The following is an 18,958-nucleotide window of genomic DNA, read 5'->3' on the forward strand; positions in this document are numbered from 1 at the left end:
TGCACACAACCATAACCCTAATCAATTGATAAGATGCAACAGAACATTTAGCACGTGTGTTAATAGTATTCCTTTTTTTTTTTTACAGAGAAAAAAGACAGGAAAAAATCAGACGTCAGAATGAAGATGACTTAGCCAAATTGCAACCAAAGAATGACTTTAGTTTGAGGAATAGGTATCTCTCCAGATTAGGTGCTCAGGTACTGATAAGCAAAATATCTATTTTTAAAAGATTGCAGTATGTATTGCTTTAGAAAAGGATATTCTTGTCCAACCACCTGTTGCTTAAAACACTAGCACAATAGAGCAAGTCAGCAAAGGTATAGCTAGCGACAGAGCACATGTTTTGCATGCAGAAAGACTTGGTTATAAGGACTTCTGGTAGCAAAGGCCGGGGAAACACTTTGGATTCTGCCACTCAGAGTAGATCATACAGAAAAAGTTTGTATGCTCAACTTAGTGAAATGTGGGCATCAACCCAAATTAAAATGACTATCTCAGATTTGCATCCCTTTATGAGAAATAGTCAAGAACCATGACAACATCACATGCAACTGATGGGCTCCCTGTAAGAGACAAAATATTATGCTGCCTTCTTGCCAAACATTGCAGTAGGAACTCAAGACAAAATCAAACTGAGATAAACTAAGGGCTGTTTTCACACATTTATGTGCATCACTTGATTTCTCTATTCACTAGACTATTAATTTCTGTGAAATGAATGTTGTAGAGGACCTGTGGTCCTCCAGACGTTGCTGAAGAACAATTCCCCACCATCCATGGGTGTGGAAGGCCACAGGTTCCCATCCGTGCTCTGTGCCAATGAGTGGCACCCAAAGGGGAATAGACTACTGAAAAGCATCACATTTGAAGAGGTTTAAAACATGCATCTCTTGTGAATGTGCATTCATATTGGTCTGTGTACATGCAAGTCATGGGTTTATGCTGTACTTGCTGGTGATGAATATACATGTGTGAACCTGCCTTTCCATGCTTAAAAATTAGCTGATAAGCTAGGAATACTTGCTGATGAGATGCTTTGCTCTTTCTTACTTTTGCAGCTGCCAGACAACTATGTTTGCCACTTATCTGCACTGGCACACAGAAGTGTGTTGAAATAGCACAATTTTGTCAAGATATGGAAATGCAGTGTGAAATTTTATGCAACACAGGACCTCACTCTTCCGTAGCAGAGAGCTGCACATACAGCATGAAAAACAGAGTAAATATTAAATAATTGTCTGTTAACAAACAATTAGCCGATCTCTTGGAAGATTTTAAGATGCTGTATTGAATTCTGTGCCAAAGTGGGTGGGTTGGAATGATTTCCCCAAAGTCACCATGGATTTACAGCTTGTAAGCTGCTTTTGGCAGCCTTCTGCTTTGCTCAGAATCTGTCTGGTTGAGGTTTTCCAGTTTGTTATATTAAGCCTAAGGAGCAGCCTGAATATTGAATAGAATTACATAAAACAATATGAATCTGGGATCCAAGCATCAGTATAACTACATACTCTTTATATACTTGATTTCTTTATTCATATTCTAGATTTATTTTGCTTTAAAACGGAAGCAATGGAGCCTTAATTCATTAGACTATTAATTTCTGTGAAATTTTAGCTTTTTAATAGAAGCAACTGGAACTTTTAAACACACTGTTACTTAAATGTAGCTTCTTGAAACTAACAAGGTATTTTCATATTTATGTTGATGAAAGGCAGAAGGTTGACATTTCCTATGGAAATAGCTCAATATGAATATTTCCCCCTCTTATTAAGACAATTGTAGCCATAAAATGGTAAAAATCACTGTTACAGTTCATTGCGATAAAAAAAAGACTGCTTTTTGTGGCCATAAATGAAATGGCTTTAAATTCTTTGGCACAAAGGACATCGGGGGTCTGCTTCAGGGTTCTCCTGCAGCAGAAACTTTGAAACGTATCTGGTACTAGCTGAATAATATTACATTACTAACATGGTAATCTTTATTCTATTAACATTGACTGTTGCTGATGGTTTATATGAGCTGGTGTACCTTTTAACTTGAATAGTATGTTGAGCCCGAGTTGTTACGCAGATGTATTGTGGGGGATCTCTTTATATACTTAGCTGGAAGCAACTCCCATTGAATTCAGTGGAGATTTCTTTAAGTAGATTTGCATAGGATTGCACTGTTCATCTTCCGTTACCTCAGAAGAGTTTAATGCTGCCTAAACTTTAAATAACCAGTAGTATCTACACTGCCTCAAACTTGGCAATGCTATTGAAGGCTATGGAACACAGTTCTTCTGACGCAAATATAAAGATACTTTTTTTAGTATTCTGTGTACTTGCACAAAAGTTGGTGACCTAAACAAAGCTACATACTCTCAAACAAGTTTGATGCTTTTTTTATTATTTTTTTTTTTCAATAATTTTTATTCAGATTTTCATAAAACATACAAGACAAAATCATAAAACATTCAAAGACAAAAAACAAAATCAAAAATAGTTAAACAAAAAGAAAAAAAGAAAAAAAAAAACAAAAATAAAAAATAAAGAGTAAAATATTGACTTCCCATTTGTCAAAGATCAAATCAGTTATAAGTCTATAATATATAACAATCCTGTCTCTTAAGTCATATTATAAAATCACTTTCCTCCAGTAGTTATCTTACTTAATCATCAAATCTCATAAACATTACTTTATTCTTTCCACAAAAAGTCAAAGAGAGGTTTCAATTCTTTAAGAAATATATCTATCAATTTTTTTTTCCAGATAAGCATATCGATTAATCCATATCATTACTAATTATGATAATCTTATTGTCATAACCATAGTCAAAATAAACATTTCAATTAATCCATCACATCAGAATCTGTTAGGTTCAATAATTTCAGTAGCCATTGTTCTATTATCTCTATTAGTTCCATTTTCCATCTTCCATCTTCAGTAGTCTTGTTAAGTCCAGTAATTTCAATATCCAATCTTCCATTATCAGTATTCCATAATAATCTTGCTGTCAAAGCCATAGTCATATAGTAAGAGTCTGATGGGGATTACCTCTATCCCAAATATTTTCTTGCCATCCATTCTGAATAAGTTGCTGAAATACTGCTGTAAAATCATATCTCTGTTCTTTTTTTCAAAATACACTGGGTCATCTCTTAAAAGTTTTTCCATTGTCACATGGCTGCAGTTAATTCCATAGATTTTCTCTATATTGGGCTCCATCACATCATTCCAGTCCAGAAGATTATCCATGCCATTGATAACTTTATCTCTAGAATCTTCATTCATTTCTTCAGAGATAACATTGAGTTCCAAACAATAGATTTTATTTCTAAAGTCCATAAACTCCAAATCTTGTTCCTGTTCCACGTTGGTTCCAATCTCCGGGATCTCCTCTCTCACAGGGACCCCTATTCCAGTCTCCAGGGTCACCTCTCTCACAGGGACCCCTGTTCCAATCTCCGGGGTCTCCTCTCTCACAGGGACCCCTTCCAGGGTCACCTCTCTCACAGGGACCCTTATATCTTTAATCTCCTGCTTCATTTTACTCAATTCAATTTTCATTATCTCAATCTCATCCATTATTTTCTGAAACATAGTTATTTCCAGATTTTCAGCCACTTTCTTAATTGCCATTTTAAAAGAAAAATATAGAAAAACCACTTCTTATTTCAGCAACAATTGGGTTAATACTCCAAACTTGGTGACATCACAGTATAAACAGAGCAGACAGCCTTATCTCTCCAATAGTTAAGTAAACAAAATGCAGTTCCCAGGATCGAAATTGTTTCGATGCTTTTTTTATTAGTAAGAATTTCATAAAAGAAATAAAACAAAAAGATGTATGTTGGGGGGAAATGTAAATTCTAAATTGATGGTTTGTTTATTAATGTAATTCTTTCCCTTCTTGCTAATAAAGCCAAATAAGCTCAGTAGTATTCTATTCATCCTTTATTTTATAACAAACTTATGGAGTGGGTAGTTTTGCAAGCCAGTATATGTGAAGCTTGTCATGTGAGTATTATATGAAGTGTTATCAAGTTAGGGCTAATTTCGTGTTTGGAGAAATTAAATTTGGCGTTGGTAGTTCGGTAGGAAATAGATATACTTCTATATAAAGATTGTAGATTTTAATATGTATTTTGCCTAGATATATTTTCTCACAGTTTTGAAGTTTCTGTAGTGTAAATATCCATTTCCATTGGCGGCTGATTAAGCTTGATACAATGTCAAATTATCTGTGTTCTCATGACAATGTATGCAAGAAATACTTCAAATGGTCCGACTATAATCCTTTATATTCTTCCTACTTGAAATGTTGATTCTCACTTTCCAAACCCTTCATTAGGTTTTGTCATTGGAAACATTCATTAAAGCAGGGGTGGTTAACTTTTTTCACGCCGTACTGACTCATACTGAACCCTCTGGGAACCAAAATGTAAAAGAGGCATGGCTGAAGTATAAAATGGGTGTGGCTAATTTCATTTTAAAGACCAAATGGGGGAGGGTTATGAGAGCAGTCAATTTTAGAAGACAGATTTTTTAAAAGTGACAGATGGGGGGATTTTAGCCAAACACAAAACCTCTTAGGGTTGAACGTGGGCTGCATCATGTGCACCATACAGAATCAACCCCTCGATTCTGTGTGGGTGATGCTCAGCAAGCAACTTTCCTTTAGGAAAGCCACTGTCAGAGCATCACCCACATCCTGCAGAATCACAAAGGGATTGATTCTGGGGGTGGAGAGGCAGCAAGCAAGTAGCTGGGCCTACCATTTCCCAGAAGACACAGCCGGTGATCTAAAGTAAGTCTTGGCGTTTTTGTGGGGTTTTCTCACCCTGCCTGGCTTGCCTTGTTGCCCGATACCCTCACCTTGGCAGCCACAGATTGCTGTGCGTTATCCAACCCAACCCATAGCTATCTGTGGCTTTCTGCACCCAACTCATCCAATGCCCAAGTATCTCCGAATAAGCCTGATTTGTCTTGGGCCTTGGTCAACTTGGGTGCACAGCCCTATTCATTCTTTTCCTGAGATGTTGCCATAGTTGTTGCAAATAGGTTGATTATAAGCTTGCCCATACTGTTTTTTGACCTAGAACATTGCATCTCCATGGACCACAGTGGCTATCCCCTATTTACATTATGCATATTGGAGCAGAGCTTCTCAGAGTGGATTTCCCCCTTATTAATAATGGGACTGTAAACAATCAAGGCCCAGAGTTTCCCAAAGTGTGTATCACACTTGTTAAGAAGAGCCATGCCGGATGAGACCAGAGGCCTATCTAGTCCAGCATTCTCTTTCCAGAGTGGCTGACTAAATGCTCGTGGGACAAGCAGGACATTAGTGCAATAGCATCCTCCCACTCACGTTTGGAGAAATACTGTTTTATATACTAGAGGTGATTATATGGCTATCATAATTAGTAGCCATTGATAACCGTATCCTCCATGAATTTAGCTAATCCCCTTTTAAAGTCACCCAGTTTGGTGGCAATCACTGCATCCTGAAGCAAATTGATTTATTTTGAAAAAATTAGTTGCTGTTCAAAATACAAAATATTTTCCCATGAGAATTTACAACATTTAAACCAATTTAAAACCATATTAAAATATTCACTGATAAGCAAAAACCCTTGTGGGGGTAGATTTCTAGGATGAATAATGAGAAAAATGTAATTTTCTAGGTTAGATTCCCAGTAGAAACAGTAGTAACACAGGAAAGAAGCAAAGTAAGAAGAACACCAACAAACATACAAAAATGTAATTCTCCATCTTTGGACATGGCAAGTGTTGCCACCACTCACCATGTGCTCAGAGGCACATGTTACCAAATTCTTCCAAGCTACACAGGAAGTGGATTGGACTGTGAAAGACCAAGCCAAATTGTGTTTGCATTTTGACAAATTTGTAGGGCAGTACAATATCTCAGAGAGGAGTTCAGGTCTCCTGCTCCCTTGGTGCATTCACTATAGCTGCCCAATTTCCCTGTTTTTTAAAGTTTGATATCTGTGGGCTATAGGTACGTTCTTAAACCGCATGTTTTTTTGCCTATTAGTGAATTTCTCTGCTTTTTAATCTGGGAGGTAAGAAATGGGATCCGTGCAGGTTTGCTGAGAATGGACGGATCATTTTCATGCTTATTGAGTTCAGTGGGATTTACCCCCATGCAATCACGCTTAGGATAGGTGAAACTGACCTGGTGGAGGGGCAGGGAGAAGGAGGGGATTGGAAGGGGAGGGGGAGGGGGAAGGAGGGGACAAGAGGAAGGGGATAGGAGAGAGGAGGGGAGGGCAGATTTTTTCATTTGCATGCTTTATGTGTTCAGTGGGATTTATTCCTGTGTAATCATGCTTAGGATAGGTAAAACTGACCTGGGGGAGGGGCAGGGAGGACAGCAGAAAGGGGAAGGAGGGAGGGGAGGAAATTGGGTGGGTAGGCACTGGGCAGAGGGTAAACCTATTTCCTTTCCAAAAGGAAAACATCATGAACAGCATCATTTTCAGCATTTTCCCCACCTTTTTATTCTACAGCAGGCACATATACCTCCCACCCAAATTTAAACCAAAGCTGTCCCTGGTCACATCCACACCAGACTTTTCACTTTAGACCGACATGGCTTCCCCCAAAGAATCGTAGAAGTGTAGTTAGTGAAGGGTGCTGAGAGTTGCTAGGAGATGCCCTGTTCCCCTCACAGAGCTTCAGTCAGAGCAGCTGACTGTTAAACCACTCTGGCCACTGGAGCTCTGTCAGGGGAATAGGAGTCTCCTCTCAGCACCCTTCACAAACTATACTTCCCAGGATTCTTTGGGAAAAGCCATGACTGTCTAAAATGCAATAAAGGTCTGGTGTGGGTGTGGCCACCTGATTAGGCAAGCCAAGCAGCTGTGAGTCTGGCTTTTAGAACACTGACAGTTGGTTCTTATGGAGCATGCCCGGGCTTATGATTGAGTTTAATATTAAATTTCTTAAATTAATTAAAAATTAGCTAGGCTTTTAAAAACTTTTAGACTGCAGAACATGAAGGTCAGAGTATGGGGCAAGGTCAATAATAGGATTACAGGTACTCTGATCATCACTGATTTTTAATGAATTTCAACAGATTATGAGCTCTGACAGAAAAAAGTCCAAAAGTGGTCTGGTTTCTCTCTCTTTACAGTTTGAACTCTCGATTCTCTCTGACTGTTTTGTGTATCACCATGAAAATTTAGAGGGTTGTTAAGCAAGTGTTTCTGAGTTCAGGACTATAAGTTTTGTAAGGTTTTGTTTTGAAATGAGCTTCTGGGAAGCATCAGAATGGCATGTGGGGTATTTTCAATTTAACATTGCAGAATGCGAAAAATCCATGCTGGCTGTATAATAAACAATTCCAGTCTAACATATTCTGTGTGAAGAATCTGCGCCCTTTTGTCCATCCTGAATCTCCCATTGTTTGGCTTCATTGGACATATTTGGGTTCTAGTACTTGGTTTCCAGAGAATGTATGAGTTGTTAGTCCCTTTATGAATGCAGGATCAGTTACAGCAGCCTGGAGATGATGGGGTGCAGGGGAGGGAGAGTGAGTGCTGTTTTGATGGCTTTTGGTCTTGGGACAACAATCCCCACCTGCTCCTCTCCCATGCCTATAAATTCCTGCTGTTTAGAAACTTGCACCATCATGGTGCTGGTTATTCAGGCTTTGCTACTGAATGCTGCCAGAAGCAAATGAGGAAAACATCAAACTCAACACAAATTACTCAGTATGAATTGTATTGTTCCATTGTTCCAAGTTGTCTTTGGTGACTGGCTTGACTGGAAAGGTATGTATCTGAAATGGCTTCCGTATGTTGCATAGAGCTGTTTTGTTGAGCCATGGTGCCCTTTGTTTTCTCAACAAACAGCTTTGCAGCCTTTGACAAGAGCAGGGATGAAGACACAGTCATAACAAAAGAGCAGTTCCGTTGGATTGGACCAAAGATCATCCATCATCTAATTTCCAAAACTAGTAAGCAGATAGTTCTGGAAAGCTAACAAACGGGACATGATGGCAATAGACCACCCTTGTATTCAGAGGTAGTTATTAAGGGCTGATAATCCATATATTGCTTGCCAGCTAACACATGGTCATTCCAACTGAAAAACTTTGTGCTTCTGGCCTTAGAATGTAGAAGTTTAGAATTCTAAGGTCCTGATGATCAGATTCCTCTAGCTCCACAGTTCTCAAACTTTCTATCCCTGGGCCCATTTGAGACAGCAGAAAATTTCTAAGGACTGCCAGTCACAAAACAGTGGCACAGGGGCAGAGTGAGTCACAAAATGGCAGAAGAATGGAGGCATAATGAGCTGGCAATTACTGGCATCATTTTCTACTGATATTTACACCATCTTTGGAATGGTCTAAACCATGGTCGGAGGCAGTATGCTTCAGAATACAAGTTGCTGGAACCCACAGGAGGGGAAAATGCTCTTGTGCTGAGGTCCTGCTTGCAATCTTTCCATAGTTGTTTGGGCACTGTGAGAACAGGATGCTGAACTATGATGGGTCACTGGCCTGATCCAGCAAGCTGTTCTTATGTTAATTGATAAATTCGTTGGCACAGTGTTTTCCTTTTGGCAAGGAGTTTCATAGTTCAGCTTTCTTCAAGCTAAGTACAGGCACTTGCTCAGGAGGTATCATGATTCTGCCTTCTCTAGAGGCTCTAAGTGGAGAAGACTTTTCTTTTCCCAACCCCACATGTCTCTCAAAAGTATTTTTACCCATCTCCTGCAATTTCTTCTTTCACACTCAGCTTGTATCTTGCACCCCAAAAGTCATTTCCTTTCATATCTCTACATGCACTTCATCCTATTAATAGCTTTTCTCTCATCCCTTTCTATTGTTAGATTAATAATAATAATCCCAATAACAATAACCTTCACTTTCTTACTTTCTAATTACCCTCAACACCACCTCTGACTTTCTCCCTCAGAGGAGGGAGACCTTCCTCCCTAAACCTCCCTGATCTTCTTGGTCTTCTGGGCACTTGTAATGCAAGTAGTTGCTGCTGCTGTTGGATTGGTCAAACCTAGAGATTATGGTATGGCTAGAGGGCCAGGCAAGTGAAGAGGCACTGGGCAGGATGTGGCACTGAATGTGGCCCAAGGCTCACTGAGAAACACTGCTCTAGCTGGCCAACCCTAGCTTGTGCACCCCAACCTATTTTGAAGATCCGCTCACATGTCACGTAATGAAAGATGAAAGCCAGCCTCTTGGCATTCCAAACACAAGGACACTGTGCCCTTTCTGTGAAGTTCCCAAGTCCCATAGCTAACCCTGTCATAAATTAGAGTGCTGGAATGGATGGGTTCTTGGTTTGAACTAGCAAGGCGATTATTTTGTCCTTGGGTAACAAATCTGTTTTCTGGCCCAGAGGTTTTAAAAATGAGGCAGTTGGTTCAAAACTCAGCCTAGTTAAAAACTTGAAACTAACTGGGGAAATCTAAATCAGGGTGGGTAGACTTTGGGCTTGTGGGATCTACCTTGTTTTTGTTTTTTACTAGAATCCCCAAATCTATCAATCTGAGCCAAGTGCAAAATAGTGACTCAGCCAGCAGACATTTGCTAAGAATTATTTGTTTAATCTATACGCAGAACATATCATATGGAAAGCGGGATTGGACCAAGATGAAGGAGGTGTGAAAATTGGAGGGAGAAATATCAATAATTTAAGGTATGCAGACAATACCATACTACTAGCAGAAACCAGAAATGATTTGAAACGAATGCTGATGAAAGTTAGAGGAAAGCACAAAAGCAGGACTACAGCCGAATGTCAAGAAGACTAAAGTAATGACAACAGAAGATTTATGTAACTTTAAAGTTGACAATGAGGACATTGAACTTGTCAAGGATTATCAATACCTCAGCACAGTCATTAGCCAAAATGGAGACAATAGTCACGAAATCAGAAGAAGGCTAGGACTGAGGACGGCAGCTATGAGAGAACTAGAAAAGGTCATCAAATGCAAAGATGTATCACTGAACGCTAAAGTCAGGATCATTCAGACCATGGTATTCCCGATCTCTATGTATGGATGTGAAAGTTAGACAGAGAAAAAAGCGGATAAGAGAAAAATCAACTCATTTGAAATGTGTTGTTGGAGGAGAGCTCTGCGGATACCACGGACTGCAGAAAAGAAATAATTGGGTGTTAGAACAAATTAAACCAGAACTAGTACTAGAAGCGAAAAAGATGAAACTGAGGTTATCATACTTTGGACACATAATGAGAAGACATGATACACTAGAAACCGCTATAATGGTGGGAAAAACAGCAGGGAGTAGAAAAAGAGGAAGGCCAAACAAGAGATGGATTGATTTCATAAAGGAAGCCATGGACCTGAACTTACAGGATCTGAACAGGGTGGTTCATGACAGATGCTATTGGAGGTCACAGATTCATAGGGTTCCCATAAGTTGTAATCGACTTGAAGGCACATAACAAAAGGAAGAGAGTGCCTTTGAGAAGGTCAAGGAATTTGTGATCAGTACTTAGATCAAGCTCGCAAATCTTAACACAAAAATCTACTGCTGATGTGTCTCTCCCACCCCCCCAGTTCTTTTTCAGCAACCAAATTTGTGGTGTAGGTGAAAAAGCTTTCTAGTTATTGCTGCTGTTGGACATTTGGGAGTCAGAAACACTTGCTGATCTATTGCAAAGTCATCCAGAGATCTACCAGTAGATCCTGATCTAATTATGAAGAGGTTAAGATGAAAACAGTGTAAAATGTTATGCTTGCTTCTGTAAATCCCCTTTTAACTTATTTATTTACCTATCTATGCTGCTGAACCCTAACCCCTTCAGCCCCAGCCGGCATGGCCAGTACTCAGGGATGATGGGGAGCTGCACTCCAACGACATCTGGAGGACCACATGTTCTCCACTCCTGCCTTAAAGGGTTCTGAATACAAAGGAGAAAAGTGTTTATCTTAGTCCCAGGAAAAAAGGGGTTTTTTTTGTATTTATTTTAACAACCATTACACAATAAAGGAGAAAAGAGGGGGAGGGGAATGAATATTACAAGCTGAACAATACAGAATAAATAGTTACAGATAGAGTAACTATATATACAATGGAAGAAAGAGAACATTAAACTATAGACATATACTGTGGCTAATCAAACAATTCCTAATAAAAATGGTGTATTCAGTAAGAAGAACAACTGTGCAGCTTTTAATCCTTGGACCCACAGGAACATAGAAGTTGCCTTTATCAAGCCACCTCATTGGTCCATTTAGCTCAGTATTGTCTATGCTGACTGGCAGTGGCTCTCCAGGCTGGTCTGTAGCCGGGAAGCGGCAAATGGAGGCACTGTCCAACTAGAACTGTACTTTGCCCTACTAGGATTTTTTTTGGAGGGGTTGTCTCTTTGATTTGTGACATGACAGACAATGACAACCTCCATTTAAAGAACACCCCCACCTGGAAGAGCTCCCAAAGTCTGATCACTCAAAACTTTCCCTGACTAAAGGGTGGATTTTTCATTATCACAATCACCCTATCACTGGAGTGATCCTGGAAAAACCAGCCTGTATGACCCTTGAAGAGTTAAATATTAGCACTTTGTATTATGGGCTAGAGTGGATTTTCCTTTGCTCTGCTTTTCAGTTGTGTTCTGTGTACAGCCAGCAATAAAGAAGCATGTTACTATATTGATTAGAGCAGGATTGGGTGCTTATTCCTAAAGGGTGAAATACAGAGATAACTTAAAGTGATCTGAAGAAATGGCTACCCTAAGTTACCCTTTACTTTTTTAAAGCACTCACTGTACTCACAGTCATAATGGCTTTTTTCTTCTTATCCTTGATTACTTGATGGCATAGGATGAAAACAGCCCTAGAAGAATAGAAATATTGCTGTGTACAGTACTGTTAGCTAGCTGGCTGGCCACCTATGCTGTATCTCGGGCCTAATTTCTGATTTTCCCAGTATGTGCAGCTCACTGTGAGGCCTTTTCAGGTTTCTGTACAGAAAATCCAGCAACCAGTAAAAAAAAAAATTCAATTGCTTTCCACAATTAGTTTCCAATTGCTTAGCTAGTCCTTTATGTAGCAGCCACTTAAAAAGTTTTCCATTGATTGTGCAACAGGAAGAAAAATCTAAAGGTCAGGAACAAGACTAGAAGGAAGGACTTTCGAGGAGAAGTTAATGCCCCCTAAAATATTTGTTTTCTCTGCCCTTACCTGAACTTGCAGTATGGACGAGTTTGTTTTTTTGGGTGGAATCTAAAACCGAGATACCTAATGCAGTAACAGAGCCAAGCTCAGGAGCTCACTGTCATTACCAAATAAGTTCAGTTCATGAGGAATCACAACAGACCACAGGGGAAAGAGAGCTGCAGCTATTAGCAAAGTCAAGCTTTTGAGTCCGGTTTTCTCAAAAAGGGGTGAGACAATTCAACAGATTAAACTTCATTCATGTAAGTTAGCACACTCTCTGGATAAGAGGAGTGAAGGGAAGGTCACTGCCTTTCCTTTCCTGTGACATGGCCCTTAAGTTCTCTCCACCAGTTCGGGGGTGGTTTGGCTGGCAATGTGCATCTCTCTTCCTCAAATGCCCCACCTAGAAATGTGGCTGCCCCCCAGAAGGCTGGCTACCGGGCTGTCTCTGGGGTTTCAGAGGGTCTGAAGAGGGAGCCAGCTATACACTGAAATCCTTGGCCACATCCATGCTATGTCTTCAAAGTACTATGATATCACTTTAACAGACATAGCTTCCCCCAGAGAATCCTGGGAACTGTAGCTTTTTGAGGGCATTGAGACTTGTTAGGAGATCCCTATTCTCCTCACAGGTACCATTGTCAGAGTAGTTTAGCAATATGTCCGTCTTCTCAGATAGCTCTGTAAGGGGAACAGGGGGTCTCCTAACAAGTCTCAGCACCCTTAAAAACTACAGTTCCCAGAATTCTCAATGCTCAAACTGGTATCACTGCAAACAAAATGCTTCTCAAAATGGTTTACAAAAAAATATATACTAGCAAATAAACTGGTGTAAAATGGAAGAAACTGAGAGAGGGTGTTTGTGTTATAGTCAAATATGTGTCTTCCATCAGTCTATTAAGTTACTAGTCATTGGTATGGGAGGCCAAGATGATCAATATTTGGACAAAACCTTTCTTGATGTTCATGATGTGTTTTATTTTTGGCTTATTCTGAAACAGGAGAGTGAATACGCAATGTAACTCAAGCTGCTGCTTTGGTAAAAAAGAACAAAGAGTTGATTTGATAAGCCTGGGTTGAGATGCTTCTCTGTCTATAAATAGGTTTAGATTGCTGTGCGGTGTGAATGGTTTTATTGTGGCTGAGAGGTAGATGTTTGTTGCAGCCTAAGGAGATTGAGATATTGGGCCTCATGTTCAGCACAGGGAGCACCTTGCATATATCTGCTTTCCAGCTTCCTTTCCACACATCTTATGTACCATATACACATCTAATTAGGGAAAATCATGAAACAGGTTTTTGATATTTAACACCCTAGTTCCTTGTGTAATACCACAGGGAGTAAGAATTCTAATCATCTAGGAAATAAAAGATGTTAAATTTGCACCTCACACTTCAATTTTTTTTAAAAAAACAAACTTGCAGCATAGAATGAATTGTGGAGGAAAGCATCAGCTTAAGTTCAAGGAAACAGTTACAAACCACAAGCACTGCTGAACCACAAGTCATCTAAACTTTGTGAATCCCTGGAGACAGAGGTAGTCGTGGCTACCTGCTATTTGCAAGATTAGCTCTGCTGGATCTTGCTGTCTAGCGACAGGTAAGAGTGACTTACCCTGTTGTAGGCTTCACTTGTTCCTTGACTCTGTGGTAGTCCACAAAGGTCAGGGTACCTTCTGCCTGGGGCATCCTGTATGCTTAATTTGCACTGTCCCACCTCTTCACTTTTGCAAGCCAAATTTGTGCAATAACTGAGGGCCTATTTGTGTTTCTTAAAGGTCCCCTGCTTTTTTGGATGATTCTTGGGGTCAATTCTTCTGGGCCATCTGTAGATGTGATTCTGTCAAAAGGATGGGGAGTTACTGTTGGAACTAAACTTGTTGGTTGTGTGTGTGTGTGAGCATCCAGGATTGTATTGTGACTTGGCAAAGAACAAGGAAAATGCTAATAGTATATATGACTGAATGGCTGAGCTTTTCCCAGTTTAGGAAGTAGAAGAATTGAAAGATCATCAGTTGCCAACAAATTTGTAACCGCTGTTTCTTGCTAAAGAAGCTACTAACATTAGTTGCTTCTGCTGGCCAACCTCACTTTTTTGAATGACTTTCAATGACTGTCAGGGAAGTGCCTTTTATTCCTGGTGTTCCCTTCTCCTGATCCAGTGTTGAAATTGCCGTTGCTGCATTTGCTGCTAGACCCTTCCCCCCTGCCCAGCCCCGTCTGCTTTAATTAAATAATGTGGGCTACCACATTAGTGCATTATGGGTAAGATATTGCTAGCCTGCATTTGTGATATGGGGATTTGAATTTTGCAATATGGGAGGCACCTGTATATAGGTCAATCCAGCAGGTATGTCATTGCAGCCTTCCCAACCTGTTGGTCCCCCAAATGTTGTTGGACTACAACTCCCATCAGCCCCACTGAGCATGGCCAATGGTCAGCAATGCTGGGAATTGTAGTCTAGTCACATCTGGGAACCCAAAGGCTGGGAAAGGCTGTCAGTGTGTCAAATGGTAGAACTGCTATATCAGTGTGTTATTTACTTAGAAACCTCTTCCTGTTTCCAGTGTGTTCTTCCTTTGTGTGCTCAGAGGCACATGTTACCAAATTCTTCCAAGCTACAGAGGAAGTGGATTGGACTGTGAAAGACCAACCCAAACTGTGTTTGTATTTTGACAGATTTGTAGGGCAGTACAATATCTCAGAGAGGAGGTCAGGTCACGTGTCCTGCTCCCCTGGTGCATTCACTATAGCTGCCCAATTTCCCTGCTTTTTAAAGTTTGATAGAAATATCTGTGGGCTATAGGTACATTCTGAAACTGTAAGGTTTTTTCCCTGTTAGTGCTTTTTAATCCGGGAGGTAAGAAATGGGATCCTGTGCAAGTTTGCTGAGAATGGAATTATCACTTGCATGCTTATTGAGTTCAGTGGGATTTACTCTCCTGCAATCAAGCTTAGGGTAGATGAAACACCACAGGGGATGGGAGGAGGAGGAGGAGGGAGGGGAGGAAGGGCAGAGGGGGGGAGGGGGATCTGAGCAGGCAGGAGGGGGAGGGGAGGAGGTTTTGATCATTTGCATGTTTATTAAGTTCAGTGGGATTTACTCCCGTGCAATCATGCTTAGGATAGGTAAAACTGACTCGGGGAGGGAGGGAGGGCTGGAGTGGGTAGGTGTCATGTCCAGGATGAGGCTCAGGAACCAGACCAGTTGATGAAAGCAAATCAGTTTTTATTAAAGTAATATCCAGACAAAGACTACGCCGTCTCATGAACTTTAACTACTAAACATAACCTGCGACATAGAAGAGAGTTGACAGAACAAGGAACCACTACTCCCCCTGTCCCTTAAGAAGGGGGCAAATGGGCGCGAATTCTCTCACTCCGTCTCAAAGTGCCCTCATCCACACCCCGCCTCTCCCCCTTCTTTAGCCGCCTCTTTTGCTGTCTCCTTGTACGTGGTGAAGGGGGTGCCACCGCCCCCTCCCCTTCTGAGAAATCTGACTCAGGTATGGGGGAAAGCGGGGGGGGCAATGCTTAAACCATCTGGCTGTTTCTCCTTGTTTTTTCCTGGATCAGGAGGGGATTGGATTCCTCCTTGCCCTCCCTCCTTCTTCAACTCCTCCAAGCTCGGAGGGGGAGGAGGCATGGGAAGCTCACGGTAAGAATCTGTGTCTGTTGGACATTCAAGGTCCTCGCTCCCAGACAGTTCTATCTCTGAGATTCCCTCCCCCTCTTCTTCTGCTCCTTCACACGACTCTGTCCAAATGACCCCCTCCCTCTCCTCATTGTCTGAAACTTCAGGGCCCCAATCCTGCATCCTGACAGTAGGGAAGAAGGAAGCGGGGATGGGAGGAGGAAGGGAGAGGGGAAGGAGGAGAAAGGCAGATCATCATTTGCATGCTTTTTGAGTGGAGTGGGATTTTCTCCTATGCAATCATGGTTAGGATAGGTAAAACTGACCATGGAAGAGGAGGAGAGGGAGGGGGAAGGAGCGGAATGGAGGGGGGCAAAGGAAGGGGGAGGGGAGGGCAAGTCTGATCATTTGCATGCTTATAGAGTTCAAGGTATTTACTCCCATGCAATCATGCTTAAGATAGGTAAAACTGACCATGGGGATGAGGAAGCAGAGAGGGAGGATGAGGAAGGGGAGGGGGAGGAGAGGGAAGGGGATGGTGGGGATCAGACGGGGATGGGAATGGGAATCACAAGCATAATGCACTGTTAAGTCAACCCATTTCACTGGGTAGGCTTTTGCAGACAGAGGGAGTGAAATTAGCCCTTGTGTTATGTAATGTAGACCTGGGGACTACATTTCCCAACAACCACTTCTGTGACACTTGTATCTCTTACCTTGGGAGGAGGGTTGTCTTGCTGGCAAAAGGAGAGAGGGAGACTAAAAAGGGGCTGCAGCCTTGGAATAGGTCTGGTAAAGAGCCAGCAAGGACCCAGGGTTGGAAAAGAAGATTCATGCTAGCAGTTTGGAAAGAAAGGAAGCCCTGGGACTGTTATTAGACAAAGTAGTTGTGTGAGAAAAGTCCAGGAGTGGGGATGAGGGAAGACCTCACACAGTGCTGAAGCAAGCCTGCTTTTGAACTGATAAACGCTGAAACCTGGTCTGTTGCCCTTCTAACCGAGTTCTCCTCAGTGGTTGCAAGTTTCCCTGTTTACATAGTCCATTAAATCAACCGTGTTACCTGTGTGCATAGCATTTGGATTGCTGGGAATCACCAAGGTTAACAATGAAGTGCTTTTGGCACTTCCATCCAATCCTGATTGTACCTGCGTGCTGCTGATAATGAGGCCAAAAAATTTGGCATGCTTTTTAGCATGCCCAGTGTTTAAGGAATTGCATAAAGCAGTCATAGGCTGCTTTCACACCTGGGGATGACTGCATTAGTTTAATGGATTAAACAGGTAGTGCTTCTGTCCCGATTTCTAACATTGCTTTCACACAGCAGTGCCTGTTGCATTAAGGAACAGTAGCTTTTTCAGTCAATATACTGGCATTTCGTGCAGCTGTCTTTCACATGGCTGCAACGAAAAAAGTCTTGTTTTCGTCCCTCACCGGTTAAAACATATGCTCACTGTAGTTCCCTCATAATTCACTGCTTGAGGTAGTGTCTGGACATGGGTGTGTATGGGAAAAGAAGGGAGGGAATGCTGTTACCTATGTCTACACAGGAATACTGGTACAATTTTCATCAAGCAAAAAAAGTGTGTGCCTAAACGACGGGAACGCACTGCATGCTGAGATTCCTGTGATGTGAGCAGTTTCAGCTAGTGCAAAACTCCTGCAATCTTCTGGGTTCCCAGCCTTGGAGATTGTTTCTGGTATTATTTATCCTGGAAAGTAATGCTAAATGTGCACTATATTCCACTAGAATTCTGGAACTAGCTTGTATGTCGTGTGAAAGGTCAAACATAATGCGCAAATTACCAGGTAAGAAATTGTTAGACTAACCGAATAAAGTGCAGTGTTAGAGCAGCCATAGACAGGAGTTGCAACATTTGCTATAACACCAACATCTAACCAGAATTGTCTACTCCTCCCACCCTTCCCAGCTACTGTGCCTTTAACAGGTGCATGGCAGGAGAAGAATCCAACAGGTGAAACATTCCTCATTATTGCAACTGCAAATCTTTTTTCAGCTAAATTTCTGCTTATTGCCTAGCAGTTAAAAATAGAGTAACCCTCCCAGCAAATCAGTGGGGGAACCCTATAAAAATATCCTCTCTGTATACCAGATGAAGGGCAATAAAGAATGTTCTAGCACTTACTTCTCAAAGAACACCATTGTTACTATACCGGCTGCTTAATACCCTACTAAATAGACGGTTGCACAATAAAAACTGTAATGGAAATCAATATTGCATACTCCACTTCTGACACCCTCATGAAAGTCCTCTCAAACTTGTTTCAGTAATTTCAGAGATCAAAAGTGAGTGCACTGCCTCATCTGTCATCCTCTGGATCAATGTTTTCCAGTGGTCACTTCTAAGAGTCTGAATCATCATGAAATACTTTCTGGAAAATCACAAGATTCCCTTGCCAGCATTTCTGTTGATGCACAAAACCAGTTGTTAGGGCTGCATATAACGTGAAGGATGTTTTTATTTGCAGATTAAGAATTCTCTTCGTACGCTACCAGATTTCAGAAGTCTTTAGGGTCGACAAAAATTGAGATCGACTTGAAGGCCGTCCATTTCCATTTTTGAAGTAGTACTACATACTGTTATAGCCCCTTTGTTCATACGCACAGCTGTGTGGGAACCATTCCCACATGCTGATATTGCATGAGGCTGTGTGGTATGTATATGAATACCACAATGGCAAGGATGTTGCTGATTGCATCCATTTCCATAGCTGTGTTGTTCAGCACATGTCGCTACATATATATGTGTGTGGGGGGGGTACATTTACTTCAGTTAGGTAATTGTTGGGATCTTGCAATTCATTAAAAAGTATATCTGAAGAAACACACAACTTGTTCCTATCCAATTGTATATTTCTTTTGTGTGGGTGTGTTGGAAAGTAACTGCTTTCACGTCACATGTCATCTTAAGTACTGTACAGTACCAGTTAAATGTATTATTTATTTACTTATATATAAAATATAAAACTATATTGTCTTTCAGTCAAAATTCCCAGAGCAATTTGTGTAAAAACTACCCCCCAGAACAATTAAAATAACAGATAAAACAGATCAGAGCAATCATAAAACACTGGATGATAGAGCAATCATCCAATTCAGATGATCATATTAAGCTAAGCTATGTGCAAGCCCTTTGCCTATT

The 18,958-nt window shown here is 41.0% G+C and overlaps 1 long non-coding RNA gene across 3 annotated transcripts; it reads left to right on the top strand.

The window, feature by feature from the left end:
* The first annotated feature begins 93 nt into the window (after positions 1-93).
* Positions 94-18,569, top strand: LOC133389469 (uncharacterized). Of its 3 annotated transcripts, none has more exons than XR_009764118.1 (3): positions 94-200; positions 1,062-1,222; positions 18,285-18,569. It is a non-coding gene; the product is annotated as an uncharacterized LOC133389469 (long non-coding RNA). The 3 variants fall into 3 exon arrangements; XR_009764117.1 differs by lacking the exon at positions 18,285-18,569 and adding an exon at positions 9,596-11,806; XR_009764116.1 differs by lacking the exon at positions 18,285-18,569 and adding an exon at positions 7,866-8,079.
* Positions 18,570-18,958: the final 389 nt, after the last annotated feature.

This window comes from Rhineura floridana, chromosome 7, assembly GCF_030035675.1.
Source record: "Rhineura floridana isolate rRhiFlo1 chromosome 7, rRhiFlo1.hap2, whole genome shotgun sequence".
Lineage (NCBI taxonomy): Eukaryota > Metazoa > Chordata > Lepidosauria > Squamata > Rhineuridae > Rhineura > Rhineura floridana.